The sequence below is a fragment of the Cetorhinus maximus genome, unplaced genomic scaffold, assembly GCF_964194155.1.
Source record: "Cetorhinus maximus unplaced genomic scaffold, sCetMax3.hap1.1 HAP1_SCAFFOLD_2401, whole genome shotgun sequence".
NCBI lineage: Eukaryota > Metazoa > Chordata > Chondrichthyes > Lamniformes > Cetorhinidae > Cetorhinus > Cetorhinus maximus.
The window spans coordinates 18,757-37,500 of record NW_027598340.1 but is presented as its reverse complement, the minus strand read 5'-3'; the positions used below and the strand labels follow the sequence as shown (position 1 = coordinate 37,500).

At 54.7% G+C, this 18,744-nt stretch overlaps 1 pseudogene across 1 annotated transcript in view; it reads left to right on the top strand.

The window, feature by feature from the left end:
• Nucleotides 1-97: 97 nt before the first annotated feature.
• Nucleotides 98-18,744, top strand: part of LOC144677325 (calsequestrin-1 pseudogene) — a 37,223-nt pseudogene continuing 18,576 nt past the window's right edge. The window contains exon 1 of the transcript XR_013575640.1: nucleotides 98-334. The product of XR_013575640.1 is annotated as a calsequestrin-1 pseudogene (transcript). The remainder of the gene's footprint in view (nucleotides 335-18,744) is intronic.

Here is an 18,744-nt window from a genome sequence, read left to right as displayed (position 1 = left end):
GCTCCCGCTCTCTCTCCCCCCGCTCTCCTGCTCTCCCGTGACATCGCCCTCCCCGCTCCCCCCTCCTCGCTTCGTTGGCTGCAGAGAGACTCTCCGTGGCGACATGAGGTGCCTGTGGCTTGTCCTCGCCGCTGTGACCCTGACCCTGGGCCTGGCGGAGGAAGGGATCGACATCCCAGAGTACGACGGTGTGGACCGCGTCCTGCACCTCTCCTCAAAGAACTACAAGCACGTGCTCAAGAAGTTCGACATCCTGTGCCTCTACTACCACGAGCCCATCGAGGACGACAAGGTCTCACAGAAACAGTTCGAGTGGCAGGAGCTCACGCTCGAGGTAACCCGCGCCCGCCAGTCCGCAACCCACCCCCTCCAGCCCCCAACCGCGTTCCCCACCTCTCCCCCCAACCCCGGCTAGACGTGTTTCCCCGCTCTTCTCCAGCCAGCGCGCCGACGAATCCTGGCAGGATTGCGCGCAAGGACAAGAAAGGATCGTCTGTTTGGGTTAAGGGTTAAAAGGAATATGTAGGATTTGACCGGTGTTCAAAGGCACAGGGGGGTTGCGAGAGCTCCGGGGGTGGGGGGTCGAAGAATGGTTGTGACTTGGGCAGAGAGAGAGATGCAGCAAGGCTTCAGTGTCTGTGTGTGTGTGTCTGTGTATCTCTGTGTGTGTGTGTCTGTGTGTGTCCGTGTGTGTGTGTCCGTGTGTGTGTGTCTGTGTGTGTGTGTCTGTGTGTGTGTGTGTCCGTGTGTGTGTGTCTGTGTGTGTGTGTCTGTGTGTGTGTGTCCGTGTGTGTGTGTCTGTGTGTGTGTGTCTGTGTGTGTGTGTGTCTGTGCGTGTGTGTGTCCGTGTGTGTCTGTGTGTGTGTGTGTGTCTATGTGTGTCTGTGTGTGTCTCTGTGTTTGTCTGTGTCTGTGTCTGTGTCTGTGTATGTGTGTCTGTGTGTGTGTGTCTGTATGTGCATGCCTAGGTTCCTAGGCATGTCTTTCTGTGTGTACCTGTGTTTGTGTATGAGTGTGTGTTCATAGGTGCACATTTGTGTGAGCGTTTGTGTGTGTGCCTGTGTTTGTGAGTGCTTGTCTGTGTCCGTGTGTTTGTGTGTGTGTGTGTGTGTGTGTGTTTGTGTGTGGGTGTGAGTCTGTGTGTGCTGTGTCTGTGTTTCTGAGTGTTTGTATGTGTGCCTGTGTTTGTGAGTGCTTGTTTGTGTCCGTGTGCGTGTGTGTGTGTGTTTGTGTGTGGGTGTGAGTCTGTGTGTGCTGTGTCTGTATTTCTGAGTGTATGTGTGTCTGCCTATGTTTGTTTGTAGGTGTGTGTGTGTCTGTGTTCATGGGTGGGGGGGTGAGGTGGTGTGTGTGTGTGTGATTTTATAGTATTGTCAGAACTCCCTCAGTACTGACCCTCCGACAGTGCAGTTCTCCCTCAGTACTGACCCTCCGACAGTGCAGCATTCCCTCAGTACTGACCCTCCGACAGTGCAGCACTCCCTCAGTACTGACCCTCTGAAAGTACAGCACTCCCTCAGTACTGACCCTCTGACAGTGCAGCACTCCCTCAGTACTGACCCTCCGACAGTGCAGCACTCCCTCAGTACTGACCCTCTGAAAGTACAGCACTCCCTCAGTACTGACCCTCTGACAGTGCAGCACTCCCTCAGTACTGACCCTCCGACAGTGCAGCACTCCCTCAGTACTGACCCTCTGAAAGTACAGCACTCCCTCAGTACTGACCCTCTGACAGTGCAGCACTCCCTCAATACTAACCCTTCGACAGTACAGCGCTCCCTCAGTACTGACCCTCCGACAGTGCAGCACTCCCTCAATGCGGGCGAAGGGGGGGCGGGGGGGAACAGGATGTATAACTGTCTTAACGTTCTGTAGTTGGCTTTGCTCTCTCAATTATCTCCCATGTGTGATCCACTGCATTGTCCCACCAATTATCTCAAGCCTTCTTGACTTTCCCAGGCTCTGGGCATGGCCACAACGTCCAGAATACGTTTTCTTGTCTCTTCCAAAGAGATCGTTCCAATCTGACGCCGGTGGGAATGCCTAGGGTGGCGATGAGGGGGCGGGGACAGTGGGCGGAGGGTGGCTAGTGTTGCAACAGTAATCGAAACTTGGAACAAGGTATGTGTCCGTATACTCACAAGTAGGATATGCACCGGGGGAACCTGCACGTTATTCGCCAAAGACCAGGTTTGCACCCGGAGACTGGCTGCGAACATTGCCGTCTTGACAAGCGATCATCACTTTGCATAGACTGGCACACCCAATGGGTGGCACGCTCTCAGGATTCTGCACAGCTACAGACCGGTCATCCGAGCAGCTTGCGAACAGCTGATGTGCAGGAATGCTGGCTTCGGCCCAGGCTGGAGTCGTGTTCGACGCTGCCAATGCTGCTGGGGTTACATCAACCTGACACCTCTTGCTTATGTAGCATTTTGCCTGGAGGGAGGTGAAGGACCAAACCGTGTCTCAGCCCCCGTGTTGCAAGAATAGACTCGTATCGAATGTTATCGGATGCAAGGGAGCTATTCGGCCCGTCTGTAACCTCCTCCAGCCCCTGCTGGCCCTACGATCCAATTATTTCCACACTCCCCTACCACCCACACCGCCCACCCCCGTCTCCCTGTAAACGCCTCCCCCTTCAAACTATTTCTCCAATTGCCCCCTTTGGAAAGTCCCTGTTGAATCTGCTCCCTCCGCCCCTCTCCGACAGCTCATTCCAGATCCCAACAACTCGCTGTGTCCAGACATTTCCCCTCATCCTCATCTTCCCCTCTGGTCCCTTTCCCCGATTATCTTCCATCTGTGTCCCCTCTGGTTACCGACCCTCCCGCCACTGGGAACAGTTTCTCCCCATTTACTCTCTCCAAACCCTTCCCGATTCCGAACGCCTCCATTAAACCTCCCCCCCCTCCCACCGGAACCTTCTCTGCTGGAAGGAGAACGAATCCCGGCTTCTCCAGTCTCCCCGTGTGGACTGAAGTCCCCTCGACCCTGGAACGTTCCGATAAATTCTCCCCCGCAGCCTCTCCGAGGCCTTGACTCCCCCACCCCTTCCGAAAGTGAGAGGAACCCCGGAACTGAAGCCATTATTCCAGCTGGGACCGAGCCAGCGTTTCCTTGCCGTAGCCTCCTGGTTCTCCCCTGGGTAAACCAAGGAGACTGTGCACCTCCCAAGCCGCTCTGTCCACGGGGGAGGGGGGTACTGCCGCCTTCCAAATGCTTGTGCAGGCCCGCCCTCCATCGCCCCACCTACTCCAGACCCCCCACCGAACCCCTGGGGCCTTCCCCTCCCCTCCATCCCACCTCCTCCCACCCGGCCCTCCCAACATGGCCGCCGGGGGGGTTTGTGGGGGTGGTGGGTATCTGAATGAGCTGAGGCTCACCGTTCTAGGAAAGGGAAGACGAAGACGTAGAGACATCGGGGCCAGCCAACGTCAGCTGGTTAAACCGATCGGGGAACCCAGGGGAGAAGCGTTCCTCGCCTGGAGAGTTGACGGCAGCGGGCGAGCTGGGTACAAACACGAGGGGGAAAGGAGGAGAAGGGCAGCCTGATGGGGGAGGGGGGTGGGGGGGGAGGGGGATGAGGGGAGAGGGGGATGAGGGGAGGGAGGAATGTCGTGCGGAGCAGCGCAAATCGAACGGGCCTACTTCAGCGTTGGAAAAGTCGGAGCCATTTCGAAGAGAATCTCGCAACCCGGCGGCTTCCCCAAGAGCGGGAGTCCTGGTCTCTTCGCTCGGACTCTGACCTCTCTGTCCTCGCTCTGCTGCTCCGACCCGGTGAACCTCAAACAGCAGCTGGACAACAGCACCTGGTCTCTCCATTTTCCCGGGACCTAACAGGCCTCGTCCGCCGATGAGGGGAGTATCCCATTCCCCACTTTTACAATTGAGGCCACGTTTCCCAGAGATTTCCCAGCCCTCATCGCAACGCATTGAAAAACCCGTCTCGGAGACTGTACTAAGACCAGATGGGTCACCCCCCGACCACCCGCCCGCCCTCGGTCAACTCCAGCTCGCCCGAGACGCTGCTGCACCTCCCTCGGGTCCCGCATTCGCCGCCACTAACCGTCACCCACTGACCCCGCTCACCCTACACCCACTCACAGTGCAGCAAAAATCTCCATCGTCAAATCATTCTTATGGTGATCATACCATAACCTCAACCCTCCCTATCTCTGTAACCTCCTCCAGCCCCGACACCCCTCCCTATCTCTGTAACCTCCTCCAGGCCTGACACCCCTCCCTATCTCTGTAACCTCCTCCAGGCCTGACACCCCTCCCTATCTCTGTAACCTCCTCCAGCCCCTACAACCCTCCTTATCTCTGTAACCTCCTCCAGCCCCTACAACCCTCCCTATCTCTGTAACCTCCTCCAGCGCCCACAACCCTCCCTATCTCTGTAACCTCCTCCAGCGCCCACAACCATCCCTGTCTCTGTAACCTCCTCCAGCCTATACAACCCTCCCTATCTCTGTAACCTACTCCAGCCCCTACAACCCTCCCTATCTCTGTAACCTGCTCCAGCCCCTACAACCCTCCCTATCTCTGTAACCTCCTCCAGCCACCACAACCCTCCCTATCTCTGTAACCTCCTCCAGCCCCTACAACCCTCCCTATCTCTGTAACCTCCTCCAGCCCCTACAACCCTCCCTATCACTGTAACCTCCTCCAGCCCCTACAACCCACCCTATCTCTGTAACCTCCTCCAGCCCCTACAACCCTCCCTATCTCTGTAACCTCCTCCAGCCCCTACAAGCCTCCCTATCACTCTAACCTCCTCCAGCCCCTACAACCCACCCTATCTCTGTAACCTCCTCCAGCCCCTACAAACCTCCCTATCTCTGTAACCTCCTCCAGCCCCTACAACCATCCCTATCTCTGTAATCTCCTCCAGCCTCTACAACCCTCCCTATCTCTGTAACCCCGTCCAGCCCTGACAACCCTCCCTATCTCTGTATCCTCCTCGAGCCCCTACAACCCTCCCTATCTCTGTAACCTCCTCCAGCCCCTACACCCCGCAATATCTCTGTAACCTCCTCCAACCCCTACAACCCTCCCTATCTCTGTAAACTCCTCCAGCCCCTACGGCCCTCCCTATCTCTGTAACCTCCTCCAGCCGCTACAACCCTCCCTATCTCTGTAACCTCCTCCATCCCCTACAACCCTCCCTATCTCTATAACCTCCTCCAGCCCAGACAAGACTCCCTATCTCTGTAACCTCCTCTAGACACTACAACCCTCCCTAGCTCTGAGCCCTTCTCGAGCCCCTACAACCTCCACAATATCTGTAACCTACTCCATCCCCTGCAACCCTCCCTATCTCTGTAACCTCCCCCAGCCCCTACGACCTTCCCTATCTCTGTAACCTCCTCCAGCCCCTACAACCCTCCCTATATATGTAACCTCCTCCAGAACCTAAAACCCTCCCTATCTCTGTAACCTGCTCCAGCCCCTACAACCCTCCCTATCTCTGTAACCTCCTCCAGACACGACAACACTCCCTACCTCTGTAACCTCCTCAAGCACCTACAACCCTCCCTATCTCTATAACCGCCAGTAGACCCAACAACCCTCCCAAGCTCTGTACCCTCCTCCAGCCTCTACAACCCCCACAATCTCTGTAACCTCCTCCAGACCCTGCAACCCTCCCTATCTCTGTAACCTCCTCCAGCCCATAAAACACTCCCTATCACTGTAACATCCTGCAGCCCCTACAACCCTCCCTATCTCTGTAACCCCCTCCAGCCCTGACAACCCTCCCTATCTCTGTAACCTCCTCCAGCCCCTACATCCCTCCCTATCTCTGTAAACTCCTCCAGCCCGTACAACACTCCCTATCTCTGTAACATCCACCAGTACTTACAACACTCCCTGTCTCTGTAACCTCCTCCAACCCCTACGACCTTCCCTATCTCTGTAACCTCCTCCAGCCCGTACAACCCTCCCTATATCTGTAACCTCCTCCAACCCCTACAACCCTCCCTATCTCTATAACCTCCTCCAGAACCTAAAACCCTCCCTATCTCTGTAACCTGCTCCAGCCCCTACAACCCTCCCTATCTCTGTAACCTCCTCCAGCACCTACAACCCTCCCTATCTGAATAACCGCCACTAGCCCCTACAACCATTCCAAGCTCTCTACCCTCCTCCAGCCCCTACAAACCCCACAATCTCCGTAACCTCCTCCAGCCCCTGTAACCCTCCCTATCATTGTAACCTCCTCCAGCCCATAAAACACTCCCTATCTCTGTAACATCCTCCAGCCTCTACAACCCTCCCTATCTCTGTAACAACCTCCAGCCCTGACAAACCTCCCTATCTCTGTAAACTCCTCCAGCCCGTGCAACACTCCCTATCTCTGTAACCTCCACCAGTACTTACAACAATCCCTGTCTCTGTAACATGCTCCAGCCCGTACAACCCTCCCTATCTCTGTAACCTCCTCCAGCCCCTACAACCCTCCCTATCACTGTAACCTCCTCCAGCCCCTACAACCCACCCTATCTCTGTAACCTCCTCCAGCCCCTACAACCCTCCCTATCTCTGTAACCTCCTCCAGCCCCTACAAGCCTCCCTATCACTCTAACCTCCTCCAGCCCCTACAACCCACCCTATCTCTGTAACCTCCTCCAGCCCCTACAAACCTCCCTATCTCTGTAACCTCCTCCAGCCCCTACAACCATCCCTATCTCTGTAATCTCCTCCAGCCTCTACAACCCTCCCTATCTCTGTAACCCCGTCCAGCCCTGACAACCCTCCCTATCTCTGTATCCTCCTCGAGCCCCTACAACCCTCCCTATCTCTGTAACCTCCTCCAGCCCCTACACCCCGCAATATCTCTGTAACCTCCTCCAACCCCTACAACCCTCCCTATCTCTGTAAACTCCTCCAGCCCCTACGGCCCTCCCTATCTCTGTAACCTCCTCCAGCCGCTACAACCCTCCCTATCTCTGTAACCTCCTCCATCCCCTACAACCCTCCCTATCTCTATAACCTCCTCCAGCCCAGACAAGACTCCCTATCTCTGTAACCTCCTCTAGACACTACAACCCTCCCTAGCTCTGAGCCCTTCTCGAGCCCCTACAACCTCCACAATATCTGTAACCTACTCCATCCCCTGCAACCCTCCCTATCTCTGTAACCTCCCCCAGCCCCTACGACCTTCCCTATCTCTGTAACCTCCTCCAGCCCCTACAACCCTCCCTATATATGTAACCTCCTCCAGAACCTAAAACCCTCCCTATCTCTGTAACCTGCTCCAGCCCCTACAACCCTCCCTATCTCTGTAACCTCCTCCAGACACGACAACACTCCCTACCTCTGTAACCTCCTCAAGCACCTACAACCCTCCCTATCTCTATAACCGCCAGTAGACCCAACAACCCTCCCAAGCTCTGTACCCTCCTCCAGCCTCTACAACCCCCACAATCTCTGTAACCTCCTCCAGACCCTGCAACCCTCCCTATCTCTGTAACCTCCTCCAGCCCATAAAACACTCCCTATCACTGTAACATCCTGCAGCCCCTACAACCCTCCCTATCTCTGTAACCCCCTCCAGCCCTGACAACCCTCCCTATCTCTGTAACCTCCTCCAGCCCCTACATCCCTCCCTATCTCTGTAAACTCCTCCAGCCCGTACAACACTCCCTATCTCTGTAACATCCACCAGTACTTACAACACTCCCTGTCTCTGTAACCTCCTCCAACCCCTACGACCTTCCCTATCTCTGTAACCTCCTCCAGCCCGTACAACCCTCCCTATATCTGTAACCTCCTCCAACCCCTACAACCCTCCCTATCTCTATAACCTCCTCCAGAACCTAAAACCCTCCCTATCTCTGTAACCTGCTCCAGCCCCTACAACCCTCCCTATCTCTGTAACCTCCTCCAGCACCTACAACCCTCCCTATCTGAATAACCGCCACTAGCCCCTACAACCATTCCAAGCTCTATACCCTCCTCCAGCCCCTACAAACCCCACAATCTCCGTAACCTCCTCCAGCCCCTGTAACCCTCCCTATCATTGTAACCTCCTCCAGCCCATAAAACACTCCCTATCTCTGTAACATCCTCCAGCCTCTACAACCCTCCCTATCTCTGTAACCACCTCCAGCCCTGACAAACCTCCCTATCTCTGTAAACTCCTCCAGCCCGTGCAACACTCCCTATCTCTGTAACCTCCACCAGTACTTACAACAATCCCTGTCTCTGTAACATGCTCCAGCCCGTACAACCCTCCCTATCTCTGTAACCTCCTCCAGCCCCTACAACCCTTCCTATCTCTGTAACCTCCTCCAGCCTCTACAACCCTCCCTATCTCTGTAACCCCCTCCAGCCCTGACAACCCTCCCTATCTCTCTAACATCCTCCAGCCCCTTCAACCCTCCCTATCTCTGTAACCTCCTCCAGCCTCTACAACCCTCCCTATCTCTGTAGCCTCCTCCAGACTCTACAACCCTCCCTATCTCTGTAACCCCCTCCAGACCTGACAACCCTCTCTATCTCTGTAACCTCCTCGAGCCCCTACAACCCTCTCTATCTCTGTAACCTCCTCGAGCCCCTACAACCCTCCCTATCTCTGTAAACTCCTCCAGCCCCTACGGCCCTCCCTATCTCTGTAACCTCCTCCAGCCGCTACATTCCTCCCTATCTCTGTATCCTCCTCCAGCCCCTACGACCCTCCCTATCTCTGTACTTCCTCCAGCCCCTACAACCCTCCTTATCTCTAGAACCTCCTCCAGAACCCACAACCCTCCCTATCTCTGTAACCTCCTCCATCGCCAACAACCCTCCCTATCTCTGTAACCTCCTCCAGCCCCTGCAACCCTCCCTATCTCTGTAACCTCCCCCAGCCTCTACGACATTCCCTATCTCTGTAACCTCCTCCAGTCCCTAAAACCCTCCCTATCTCTGTAACTTCCTCCAGCCCCTACAACCCTCCCTATCTCTATAACGTCCTCCAGAACCTACAACCCTCCCTATCTCTGTAAACTGCTCCAGCCCATACAACCCGCCCTATGTCTGTAACCTCCTCCAGACCCGACAACACTCCCTATCTCTGTGACCTCCTCCAGCACCTACAACCCTCCCTATCTCTATATCCGCCACTAGCCACTACAACCCTCCCAAGCTCTGTACCCTCCTCCAGACTCTACAACCGCCACAATCTCTGTAACCTCCTCCAGCCCCTGCTACCCTCCCTATCTCTGTAACCGCCTCCAGCCCTGACAACCCTCCCTATCTTTGTAACTTCCACGAGTACTTACAGCCCTCCCTGTCTCTGTAACATCCTCCAGCCCGTACAACCCTCCCTATCTCTGTAACCTCCTCCAGCCGCTACAACCCTCCTTATCTCTGTAATCTCCTCCAGCCACTACGACCCTCCCTATCTCTGTAACTGGCTCCAGAACCTACAACCCTCCTTATCTCTATAACCTTTTCCATCACCTACAACCCTCCCTATCTCTGTAACCTTGTCTAGATCCTACAACCCTCCCTAGCTCTGTACCCTTCTCCAGCCCCTACAAACTCCACAATATCTGTAACCTCCACCAGCCCCTACAACTCTCCCTATTTCTGTAACCACCTCCAGCCTCTACAACCCACCCTATCTATGTAACCCCCTCCAGCCCTGTCAACCATCCCTATCTCTGTAACCTCCTCCAGCCCCTACAACCCTCCCTATCTCTGTAACCCCCTCCAGCGCTGACAACCCTCCCTATCTCTGTAACCTCCTCCAGCCTCTACAACCCTCCCTATCTTTGTAACCACCTACAGCCCCTACAACCCTCCCTATCTCTGTAACCTCCTACAGCCGCTACAACCAGCCCTATCTCTGTAACCCCGTCCAGCCATGACAACCCTCCCTATCTCTGTAACCTCCTCGAGCCCCTACAACCCTCCCTATCTCTGTAACCTCCTCCAGCCCCTACGGCCCTCCCTATCTCTGTAACCTCCTCCAGAGCATACAACACTCCCTATCTCTGTTACATCCTCCAGCATCTACAACCCTCCCTATCTCTGTAACCCCCTCCAGCCCTGACAACCCTCCCTATCTCTGTAACTTCCACCAGTACTTACAACACTCCCTGTCTCTGTAACTTCCTCCAGCCCATACAACCCTCCCTATCTCTGTAACCTCCTACAGACCCTACAACCCGCCCTATCTCTGTAACCTCCTACAGCCCCTACAACCCTCCCTATCTCTATAACCTCCTCCAGAACCTACAACCCTCCCTATCTCTGTAAACTGCTCCAGCCCCTACAACCCTCCCTATGTCTGTAACCTCTTCCAGACCCAACAACATTCCCTATCTCTGTAACCTCCTCCAGCCCCTACAACCCTCCCAAGCTCTGTAACCTCCTCCAGACCATACAACACTCCCTATCTCTGTTACATCCTCCAGCCACTACAACCCTCCCTATCTCTGTAACCCCCTCCAGCCCCTACAACCCTCCCTATCTCTGTAACTTCCACCAGTACTTACAACACTCCCTGTCTCTGTAACCTCCTTCAGCCCATACAACCTTCCCTATCTCTGTAACCTCCTCCAGCCCCTACAACCCTCCCTATCTCTGTAACCTCCTCCAGCCTCTACAACCCTCCCTATCTCTGTAACCCCCTCCAGCCCTGACAACCCTCCCTATCTCTGTAACCTCCTCCATCCCCTAAAAACCTCCCTATCTCTGTAACCTCCTCCAGCCCCTAAAACCCTCCCTATCTCTGTAACCTCCTCCAGCCCCTACAACCCTCCCTATCTCTGTAACCTCCTCCAGCCTCTACAACCAGCCCTATCTCTGTAACTCTCTCCAGCCCTGACAACCCTCCCTATCTCTATAACCTCCTCGAGCCCCTACAACCCTCCCTATCTCTGTAACCTCCTCCAGCCCCAACACCTCTCTCTATCTCTGTAACCTCCTCCAACCCCTGCAACCCTCCCTATCTCTGTAAACTCATCAAGCCCCTACGGCCCTCCCTATCTCTGTAACCTCCTCTAGACCCTACAACCTTCCCTAGCTCTGTAACCTCCTCCAGCCCTTACGACCCTCCCTATCTATGTAACTTCCTCCAGCCCCTACAACTCTCCTTATCTCTATTATCTCCTCCACAACCTATAACCCTCCATATCTCTGTAAACTCCTCCAGCCCACTACACCCCTCCCTATCTCTGTAACCTCCTCCAGCCTCTACAACCCTCCCTATCTCTGTAACCTCCTCCAGCCCCAACAACCCTCCCTATCTCTGTAACCTCCATCAGCCCAGTACACCCCTCCCTATCTCTGTAACCTCCTCCAGCCTCAACAACCCTCCCTATCTCTGTAACCTCCTCCAGCCTCTACAACACTCCCTATCTCTTTAACTCCCTCCAGCCCAGACAACCCTCCCTATCTCTGTAACCTTCTCCAGCCCCTACAACCCTCCCTATCTCTGTAACCTCCACCAGCCCCTACAACCCTCCCTATCTCTGTAACCTCCTCCAGCCCCTACAAAATCCCAATCTCTGTGACCTCCTCCAGCCCCTACAACCCTCCCTATCTCTGTAAACTCCTCCAGCCTCTACAACCCACGATATCTCTGTAACCCCCTCCAGCCCTGACAACCCTCCCGATCTCTGTAACCTCCTCCAGCCCCTACAACTCTTCCTATCTCTGTAACACCCTCCAGCCCTTATAAGCCTCCCTATCTCTGTAACATCCTCCAGCCCCTTCAACCCTCCCTATCTCTGTAACCGCCTCCAGCCCCTACAACCCTCCCTATTTCTGTAACATCGTCCAGCCCCTACAACCCTCCCTATCTCTGTGACCTCCTCCATCCCCTACACCCCTCACTATCTCATTAACCTCCTCGAGCCCTGACAACCCTCCCTATCTCTGCAAACTCCTCCAGCCCCTACACCCCTCCCTATCTCTGTAACCTCCTCCAACCCCTACAACCCTCCCTATCTCCGTAACCTCCTCCAGCCCCTACGGCCCTCCCTATCTCTGTAATCTCCTCCAGCCGCTACAACCCTCCCTATCTCTGTAATCTCCTCCAGCCCCTACGACCCTACCTATATCTGTAACTTCCTCCAGACCCTACAACCCTCCCTATCTCTATAACCTCCTCCAGAACCTACAACCCTCCCTAACTCTGTAACCTCCTCCATCCCCTACAACCCTCCCTATCTCTGTAACCTCCCCCAGCCCCTACGACCCTCCCTATCTCTGTAACCTCCTCCAGCCCCTACAACCCTCCCTATCTCTGTAACCTCCTCCAGCCCCTGCAACCCTCCCTATCTCTGTAACCAACTCCAGACCCGACAACACTCACTATCTCTGTAACCTGCTCCAGAACCTACAATCCTCCCTATCTCTATAACCGCCTCTAGCCCCTACGACCCTTCCAAGCTCTGTACCCTCCTCCAGCCCCTTAAACTCCCACAATCAATGTAACCTCCTCCTGCCCCTGCAACCCTCCCTTTCTCTGTAACCTCCTCCAACACCTACAGCCCTCCATATCACTGTAAACTCCTCCAGCCCCTACAACCCTCCCTATCTCTTTAATCTCCTCCAGTCCCGACAACCCTCCCTATCTCTGTAACCTTTTCCAGCCCCTACAAACCTCCCTATCTCTATAACCTCCTCCAGCCCCTACGACCCTCCCTATCACTGTAACCTCCTCCAGCACCTACAACCCTCCCTATCTCTGTAAACTCCTCCAGCCCCTACAACCCTCCCTCTCTCTTTAATCTCCTCCAGTCCCGACAACCCTCCCTATCTCTGTAACCTCCTCCAGCCCACACAACCCTCCCTATCTCTGTAACCTCCTCCAGCCCCTACAACCCTCCCTACCTCTGTAACCTCCTCCAGCCCCTACAACCCTCCCTATCTCTGTAACCTACTCCAGCCCCTACAACCTTCCCTATCTCTGTACCCTTCTCCAGCCCCTACAACCTCCACAATATCTGTAGCCTCCTCCAGCCCCTGCAACCCTCCCTATCTCTGTAAATTCCCCCAGCCCCTACGACCCTCAGTATCTCTGTAAACTCCTCCAGAACCTACAGCCCTCCATATCTCTGTAACCTCCTCTAGCCCCTACAAACCTCCATAGCTCTGTAACCTCCTCCAGCCCCTACAACCCTCCCTATCTCTGTAACCTCCTCCAGCCCCTACAGCCCTCCCTATCTGTGTAACATCCTCCAGTCCCTACTCCCCTCCCTATCTCTGTAACCTCCTCCAGCACCTACAATCCTCCCCATCCCTGTGAACTCCGCCACCACCCTACAACCCTCCCTATCTCTGTAACATCCTCCAAGCACTACACCCCTCCCTGTCTCTGTAACCTCCTCCAGCCCCTACAACCCTCCCTACCCCTGTAAACTCCTTCACCACCCTACAACCCTCCCTATCTCTGTAAGCTCCTCCAGCCGCTATAACCCTCCCTGTCATGGTAACCTCCTCCTACCCCTTCAACCCTCCCTATCTCTGTAACCTCATCCTGAACCTATGGCCCTCCCTATCTCTGTAACCTTCTCTAGACCCTACAACCCTCCCTAGGTCTGTAAACTCCTCCAGCCCTTACGACCCTCCCTATCTATGTAATTTCCTCCAGCCCCTACAACTCACCTGATCTCTATTACCTCCTCCAGAACCTACAACCCTCTCTATCTCAGTAACCTCCTCCATCCCCTACAACCCTCCCTATCACTGTAATCTACTCTAGCCGCGACACCCATCCCTATATCTGTAAACTCCTCCAGCCCCTACAACCCTCCCAATCTCTGTAACCTCCTCCAGCCCACGACACCCCTCCCTACCTCTGTAACCTCCTCCAGCCCCTACACCCCTTCCTATCTCTGTAACCTCCTCCAGCCCCTACAACCATCCCAATCTCTGTAACCTCCTCCAGTCCACTACAACCCTCCCTATCTCTGTAACCTCCTCCAGCCTCTACAAATCTCCCGATCTCTGTAACACCCTCCAGCCCCTACAACCTTGCCCATCTCTGTAACCTCCTCCAGCCCCTACAACCCTCCCTATCTCTGTAACCTCCTCCAGCCTCTACAACCCTCACTATCTCTGTAACCTCCTCCAGCACCTACAACCCTCCCAATCTATATAAGCACCCTCAGAACCTACAACCCTCCCTATCTTTTTAACCTCCTCAAGCTACTACAACCCTCCCTATCTCTGTAACCTCCTTCAGCCCCGACAGCCCTCCCTATCTCTGTAACCTCCTCTAGCCCCTACAACCCTCCCTAGCTCTGTACCCTCCTCCAGCCCCTACAACCCCCACAATCTCTGTAACCTCCTCCAGCCCCTGCAACCCTCCCTATCTCTGTAAACTCCTCCAGCCCCTACAACCCTCCCTATCTCTGTAAACTACTCCAGCCGGACAACCCTCCCTATTTCTGTAACCTCCTCTTGCCTCTACAACCCTCCCTATCTCTGTAACCCCTTCCAGCCATGACAACCCTCCCTATCTCTGTAACCTCCTCCAGCCGCTACAACACTCCCTATCTCTGTAACCTCCTTCAGCAACCTACAACCATCCCTATCTCTGTAACCTCCTCCAGCCCCTACGAACCTCCACTATCTCTGTGACCTCCTCCAGCCCCTACAACCCCCCCTATCTCCATAACCTCCTCTAGCCCCTACAACCCTCCCTAGCTCAGTACCCTTCTCCAGCCCCTACAACCTCCACAATATCTGTAACCTCCTCGAGCCCCTGCAACCCTCCCTATCTCTGTAAACTCCCCCAGGCCCTACGACCCTCCCTATCTCTGTAACCTCCTTCAGCACCTACAACCATCCCTATCTCTGTAACCTCCTCCAGCCCCTACAACCCTCCTTATCTCTGTAACCGGCTCCAGCCCCTACACCCCTCCCTATCTCTGTAACCTCCTCCAGCCCCTATACCCCTCTCTGTCTCTGTAACCTCCTCCAGCACCTACTACACCCACAATCCCTGAAACCTCCTCCAGCCCCTGCAACCCTCCCTATCTCTGTAACCTCCTCCAGCCCCTACAACCCTCCCTATCTCTGTAACCTCCTCCAGCCCCTACAAACCTCCCTGTCTCTGTAACATCCTCCAGCCACTACATCCCTCCCTGTCTCTGTAATCTCCTCCAGCCCCTACAACCCTCCCTATCCCTGTAAACTCCTTCACCACCCTACAACCCTCCCTATCTCTGTAAGCTCCTCCAGCCGCTATAACCCTCCCTATCTCTGTAACCTCCTCCTACCCCTACAACCCTCCCTATCTCTGTAACCTCATCCTGAACCTATGGCCCTCCCTATCTCTGTAACCTCCTCTAGACCCTACAACACTCCCTAGGTCTGTAAACTCCTCCAGCCCTTACGACCCTCCCTATCTATGTAATTTCCTCCAGCCGCTACAACTCACCTTATCTCTATTACCTCCTCCAGAACCTACAACCCTCTCTATCTCTGTAACCTCCTCCATCCCCTACAACCCTCCCTATCTCTATAACCTCCTCCAGCCCCTACAACCCTCCCTATCTCTATAACCTCCTCCAGCCCCTACAACCCTCCCTATCTCTGTAACCTCCTCCAGCACCTACAACCCTCCCTATCTCTGTAACATCCTCCAAGCACTACACCCCTCCCTGTCTCTGTAACCTCCTCCAGCCCCTACAACCCTCCCTACCCCTGTAAACTCCTTCACCACCCTACAACCCTCCCTATCTCTGTAAGCTCCTCCAGCCGCTATAACCCTCCCTGTCATGGTAACCTCCTCCTACCCCTTCAACCCTCCCTATCTCTGTAACCTCATCCTGAACCTATGGCCCTCCCTATCTCTGTAACCTTCTCTAGACCCTACAACCCTCCCTAGGTCTGTAAACTCCTCCAGCCCTTACGACCCTCCCTATCTATGTAATTTCCTCCAGCCCCTACAACTCACCTGATCTCTATTACCTCCTCCAGAACCTACAACCCTCTCTATCTCAGTAACCTCCTCCATCCCCTACAACCCTCCCTATCACTGTAATCTACTCTAGCCGCGACACCCATCCCTATATCTGTAAACTCCTCCAGCCCCTACAACCCTCCCAATCTCTGTAACCTCCTCCAGCCCACGACACCCCTCCCTACCTCTGTAACCTCCTCCAGCCCCTACACCCCTTCCTATCTCTGTAACCTCCTCCAGCCCCTACAACCATCCCAATCTCTGTAACCTCCTCCAGTCCACTACAACCCTCCCTATCTCTGTAACCTCCTCCAGCCTCTACAAATCTCCCGATCTCTGTAACACCCTCCAGCCCCTACAACCTTGCCCATCTCTGTAACCTCCTCCAGCCCCTACAACCCTCCCTATCTCTGTAACCTCCTCCAGCCTCTACAACCCTCCCTATCTCTGTAATCCCCTCCAGCCCCTACAACTCTCCCTATCTCTGTAACCTCCTCCAGCCCCTACAACCCCCACAATCTCTGTAACCTCCGCAGGCCCCTACAACCCTCCCTATCTCTGTAACCTCCTACAACCCATACAAAACTCCCTATCTCTGTAACCTCCACCAGCACTTACAACACTCCCTGTCTCTGTAACATCCTCCAGCCCTTACGGCCCACCCTATCTCTGTAACCTCCTCCAGCCCCTACAACCCTCCCTATATCTGTAACCTCTTCCAGCCCCTACAACCCTCCCTATCTCTGTAACCTCCTCCAGCCACTACAAACCTCCCTAACTCTGTAATCTCCTCTAGCCCCTACGACCCTCCCTATCTCTGTAACCTCCATCAGCCCATACAACCCTCCCTATCTCTCTAACCTCCTCCAGAACCTACAACCCTCCCTATATGTGTAACCTCTTCCAGCCCCTACAACCCTCCCTATCTCTGTAACCTCCTCCAGCCGCTACAACCCTCCCTAACTCTGTAATCTCCTCTAGCCCCTACGACCCTCCCTATCTCTGTAACCTCCTCCAGCCCCTACAACACTCCCTATCTCTGTAACCTCCTCCAGCCCCTACAACCCTCCCTATCTCTATAACCTCCTCTAGCACCTACAACCCTCCATAGCTCTGTACCCTTCTCCAGCCCCTACAACCTCCACAATAACTGTAACCTCCTCCAGCTCCTCCAACCCTCCCTATCTCTGTAACCTCCCCCAGCCACTACGACCCTCAGTATCTCTATAACCTCCTCCAGCCCCTACAACCCCCACAATCTCTGTAACCACCTCCAGCCCCTACAACCCTCCCTATCTCTGTAACGTCCTCCAGCCTCTACAACCCTCCCTATCTCTGTTATCCCCTCCAGCCCCAACAACTCTCCCTATCTCTGTAAGGTCCTCGAGATCCTACAACCCACCTTATCTCCGTAACCTCCTGCAGACCCTACACACCTCCCTATCTCTGTGACCTCATCCACCCCCTACAGTCCTCCCTATCTCTGTAACCTCCTCCAGCCTCTACAACCCTCCTTATCTCTGTAACCCCCTCCAGCCATGACAACACTCCCTATCTCTGTAAGGTCCTCGAGATCCTACAACCCACCTTATCTCCGTAACCTCCTGCAGACCCTACACACCTCCCTATCTCTGTGACCTCATCCACCCCCTACAGTCCTCCCTATCTCTGTAACCTCCTCCAGCCCCTACGGCCCTCCCTATCTCTGTAACCACCTCCAGCCGCTACAAACCTCCCTATCTCTGTAACCTCCTCCAGCCGCTACAAACCTCCCTATCTCTGTAACCTCCTCCAGTACCTACGACCCTCCCTATCACTGTAACTTCCTCGAGGCCCTATAACCCTCCTTATCTCTATAACTTCCCCAGATTATACAACCCTCACTATCTCTGTAACCTCCTCCATCCCCTACAACCCTCCCTATCTCTGTAACCTCCTCCAGCCCCGACAACACTGCCTATCTCTGTAACCTCCCCTAGACGCTACAACCCTCCCTAGCTCTGTACCCTTCTCCAGCCCCTACAACCTCCACAATATCTGTAAACTCCTCCAGCCCCTGCAACCCTCCCTATCTCTGCAACCAGCCTCAGCCCCTACGACCTTCCCTATCTCTGTAACCTCCTCCAACCCCTACAAACCTCCCTATCTCTGTAACCTCCTCCAGCCCCTACAACCCTCCCTATCTCAATAACCTCCTCCAGAACCTACAATCCTCCCTATCTCTGTAACCTCCTCCAGCCGCTACAACCCTCCCTAACTCTGTAATCTCCTCTAGCCCCTACGACCCTCCCTATCTCTGTAACCTCCTCCAGCCCCAACAACCCTCCCTATCTCTATAACCCCCTCCAGAACCTACAACCCTCCCTATCTCTGTACCCTCCTCCAGCCACTACAACCCTCCCGATCTCTGTAACCTCCTCCAGCCCGTACGACACTCCCTGTCTCTGTAACCTCCATCAGCCCATACAACCCTCCCTATCTCTATAACCTCCTCCAGAACCTACAACCCTCCCTACCTCTGTAACCTCCTCCAGCCACTACATCCCTCCCTATCTCTGTAACCACCTCCAGCACCTACAACACCTCTATCTCTGTAACCTCCTCCAGCCCCTACAACCCTCCCTATCTCTATAACCTCCTCTAGCACCTACAACCCTCCCTAGCTCTGTACCCTTCTCCAGCCGCTACAACCTCCACAATAACTGTATCCTCCTCCAGCTCCTGCAACCCTCCCTATCTCTGTAACCTCCCCCAGCCCCTACGACCCTCAGTATCTCTATAACCTCCTCTAGCCCCTACAACCCTCCCTAGTTCGGTACCCTCCTCCAGCA